Source organism: Cajanus cajan, chromosome 8, assembly GCF_000230855.2.
Source record: "Cajanus cajan strain Asha chromosome 8, NIPB_CcT2T_4, whole genome shotgun sequence".
NCBI classification, from domain to species: Eukaryota; Viridiplantae; Streptophyta; class Magnoliopsida; order Fabales; family Fabaceae; genus Cajanus; species Cajanus cajan.
In genome coordinates this window covers 18,933,575-18,938,493 of record NC_138524.1, presented here as the reverse complement: position 1 = coordinate 18,938,493, position 4,919 = coordinate 18,933,575, and positions in this window count along the sequence as shown.

Sequence of the window (4,919 nt, the reverse complement as noted above, 5' to 3'; positions counted from 1 at the left end):
ATATTTTTTTTTATTAAATTTAAGAATTAATAGTTAATCATAATATCAATTAGATTAATATATTTTTATTATTTAATTTTTATTTTTATTTTATTTTTAATAGAGACACGAAGTACCTCAACTTTACTAATTATTCATAACCACAAATATTTAATAGTGACTAAAATATTTATTATTAGCACATAAAAAAAAGATAAATTAAATAATACATTTTTTTTATACAAAAACTTTGGAATTAACGGGGAATATAACACCCGGTAAGTATCAAGGTTTATAAAAACCAAAATAAATTATTCATCCTAACATGGGTTCAAAAACTAGAATGTGTCAAGGGTTTCAAAATCATGGTTAACGATTATGGAAGTGACGGGAGTTCCAGAACCTCGAGTAATTATTGAGAGTTTCAGAACCGTAGACAAGTTTTGTATTTCCGAACCGTAGACACGTTTGTCACGGACACTTTTTCTACGATTTCACTAACCTCATGTAATGCATTTAACGGGGCATAAATCCCCGTTAAAGCCTAAAATGACCCTTGGTAAATCACTACGAAAAAATAAATGTTTATTGGCGGTTATTTTCTGGGGGTTTCACTAAACGTACAGAAAATGATACATTTTTGACAATTATTTTAACCGTCACAAAATGTTTATATTTTAGAAATTTAATTCCTTTTTTTCCCAGCGGTTGTTAGCTTAAAACTGCCATAACATTTTAAATAAATGATTTATGTAAAAATAAAAATTAAAAGAAATTATTGTAAAAATAATTTATTAGTTTTATTTTCTTAAATTTGATTAAAAAATATTTTTCTAATTTTTTAATATAAAAAGGTATAATGATCTAAAAAAAGTAGAGACTTACGAAAAAAGGTATTTCCTTTATATATTAGTATAGATTTTTCTTTATTACTAATAAAAAATATTTCTAAACTTCGAGAGCACTCTTGTTCATAATTCAAAAGTCAAAATCCTAGACATAATGTTAGAAACTCTCATTTTCATTCAAAAACAAAAAATGGTTGCCCCTGCCTAAAACTCGACGATCGCAAAAAGACGTGCCCCTTACTACTTCACTCCTTTTTGTATATTTGATGTATTTGCATTGTCATATGGCCTATCATGTAATTGAACTTAAACCTGCAACATGTATCAAGCTATGTTATTATATAATTTGACACTTGGGTTATATATATAAAATGGACATTTTTTTTTTAATAATTAACTAACTCTTTTAGATTATAACCTAATTTTAGCATTGTCTTGACTGTAACTTTATTTGTCAGTGTCCTGAAATATGAAAATGATGGTTGAGTTAGAAAATAAGAAATCTGAGAAAAAGTTGAAACAGAGAAATTGTCTCGATTCTGTTATTTTATCAATAGTCACTTTGTTTGTGCACTTGACATTGACATTTTTCTTTTAGTCTTTAACAATAATTCAATCATGACCTTATGCCTTATATTCCACAAGATCAAATAAGGTAAAGAAGGCTTTAAAGTATGTAAATTCTACTGTTATAGGCAAGCTTGAGGGGAAAGAGCTAGAGTTGTTGATTTCCATTCCTTTAGACAATAATGGCTTTTTGTATGGTTGAATGAAATTTAGTGGCCTTCTACCTTTGTAAAACTAATATTATTGTGATCATACAGCACCAGAACTTGATTCTACCATTTGTTAGGAGTTAAGACAAATGATAGGTTCTTAGAAGATTAAAGGGAAGACAAAGTAGTGAGTGAAGACTATTTGTTAGTTAAAGGGGATTGGTTAGATAGATGAATTGGGGGAAATAAGGGTGGGAGAGGATTTGGCAAATGAATTTGGACAGAACCCAATAAGGGATTGCTCAGTTGGTGAAAGAAGAAACTAATGGTGGACGGATGTTTCTTTGTGTTCTGTTCACTTTAAGTCAAGCAATAAAATCATGTTTTATTCCAATTTTGTTCATCAGTATTTTCTCTATTTACTCTCAAAAGATGAAAAGCAATAAGAATGTTTATTTTCTATTAGAAGCCTTGAGCAAAGAAACTGATCGATCTTCTCTATTATAGAGAGAACGGTGTTTGGTTCTCCATATAGCGCAAGCCATACTATCATTTATAATATTTCCCACCTGGTGATGTTGAAAATGCTGGAAAGGACTTAAGATGGTTGCGAAGATTTAATTTAAATGTAAGATATAATTAATATTTTAAAATAATATAGTTATTTGTAAAATAGTCATTTTTTAATATCTTATCAGTATTTATTAGTTTATTGTAGTTTATAATTATTTGTCAAACTCATTATGGCTACTTGATACGGATATGACAAGCTAAACGAGGAAAATTTATCATTAGCAAGTAGCATTGGCATCCTTATAATGAAGCCTAATAACCTATGAAATCCCAACCAAAGTTCATAATAAGCATGATGTGTTGCTGCCTATAGATGTGTTATTCATTAGTTGATAGGTTGTAATGATTTTCCTGTTGTAATTAAAGGCATTGTTGCCTCCCTTTTACATATGCATATCCTAAACAAACTAATTTCCTTTTAACTAGTACCATAACAATGTTTGTAAATAAGTCAAATATCTTGGTATTCTTATATAATTGTTTGTGATTGCACTTTTATTTGTGATGTGACGTTAAATTTAAGAATTCAATATTGAACCAAACAATATTTCATGGATACGTATTTTAGAATCCAAACCACACCATGGTTCTCGGGTTTGGTTTGGTTTGTTTCCCTTGTATGATTCTTTGGATTGTCAAACTCTATTAATACCCTATCAATGCTATTAATATGGTATTACTAGAGTTAACATTCTAAACATATCAATCACTACAGTTAACATCAGTTATATAAATAACAGAACATAACTTAGTAACAACTGAATCAAGTACTACTGTAGTCCGAGTCCAAATGGTAAAATGACTAGTCCAAAACAGTAATATCATATTATACATACAATGTATAGAAAATGTGTATCATGTTAGAAATATATGTATATACTCCTTTGTTTATAAGGTTGAATAATATTTGTTCAGAACATTGAACCAAACCATGCTGGGAAGAAACTATTTTGATGCTTGAACTTTGAACACCCCTAGTCTAAACTCTAAAGACCATATTCTTGGAAGGAATCGACAAACATGTATTTTCTGCTGACTTTCTGATTTCCTTTGTATAAATAGTTTGCATATGCAAAATGTGTCAAATGGATGCATTCTTCAAGTTTGGCCACCAATCATCTATCTATACGTTTCATTTTAGTTGAATGTTCCATTATACTTCTAGATTTAAACATTTCCTTTTTAATTTGTTCCCTGTGTTCTAGTTAAGTATTCTATATGTCAATATAATTTTCACTCATATTAATAGTGGATATTGGACCAATGAATGACGTGTATTGCTTTGCAGCCAGCTCATGTACTGGTGAAACGGGTATCATCAGCAGAAGAAAGTTTTGACAGAGCGCTACAAGCATTTTCTTCATGAGTTTCTTTCAGGAGTTGAATGGTGTGAGGTCTTCCCTTGCAATTTTTACACCTTATCGTGGATATTGTATTGGTTGCGTATCTTAGAACACAATCAACTGGGTAATGTGTCATAGTATTCAAATTTATAACAATGTTTGGTTTACCTTCTCGTATTTTTTTTAACTTCCTAATTGGAGGTTACAATTTTATACATTCTATTAAAGGTTTTGTAATTAATAACTCTAATTTGTGTTCTTTTAAGTACACACCAGCTCTTTCTTTCTTCTAAATAACTCTTGTGGTCTAAGGATTGTGATTGGGGAATGGAGGGGACACTTCTGATTGAGTTCATGTGCTTATAGCTAGAGATAAACAACTTGCAGCAAGATATGCTATTTATTAATTGCAGTACTTAATTTTGGCGTGATTTTATTGCAGTACTCAATATATTTTCATAACACATTAGTCATATGTATGTTATGCAACTGTTTGTCATTATAGTACTTAATATATTATCACTAGTAAGTTGTGTACTACAAAGTGAATACATTTTTCGGCAATTTAAAACCGACAGAAAATGTAAACAAGTAAAACAGAATAATAATTTTGTGGCGTTTTAAAACCCTCAGAAAATTTGAACTAGGCTAGAATGAATTTTGTGGCGGTTTTAAACCGCCATAAAATGTCAAACAAGTCAAGCAAAATTGCAATTGTGGCGTTTAAACTGGTATTAAAATGTATTGTGGCGATTTAAAACCGCTACAAAGTGATTGAATTTTTTGACACTCAACCAGCGTTTATAAAATATCCGTCACAAATAGTTTTTGGTGACCGTAAATGTAATGATTATTAATGATGCTGGTAATACGATTTGTGGTGACTTTTAACTGCTATAAACTATCAAAATAACGGCCACAAATCAAATATTTTTTTTTTGTTTGTAGTGTAACCAAAGAACTAATACTTAAGCATAAGTAATATCAAGGTTGGACTATCCAAAACTATGTAACAACTTATAAATTAGCCCATCCCTAATCTAGAATACAAGACAAAGGTTTCCAACACCTTGCACCTGATAAAGACATATTGACCACACATAAAAATATACAAAAAGTGTCATTTAATTTTCATTTTAAACCATTGTTACATGTTCCCAACATTAATTAATAAATAATTGTGGAGAAAAGATAAACATTAGAAGAGATTTGAATAATATTAATAAAAAACATGAATTCTTTTGAGTAGTAAAGTAGTAACGCTAACAGTAAAGAATACAAGAGAAAATCACACGGTAATTTTTATATTAGTTTGTCTCAACCACTAAGACTGCATCTTGTTCTCAATCCAACTAGATTGAATTTCATTATCTTAAATAAGATACAAGTATTCTTTCAACAAGTCACCTTTGCGTCAAACCTAAGTGTTCTTTGAATTGCCTTTTCAAGCAATCTACTCA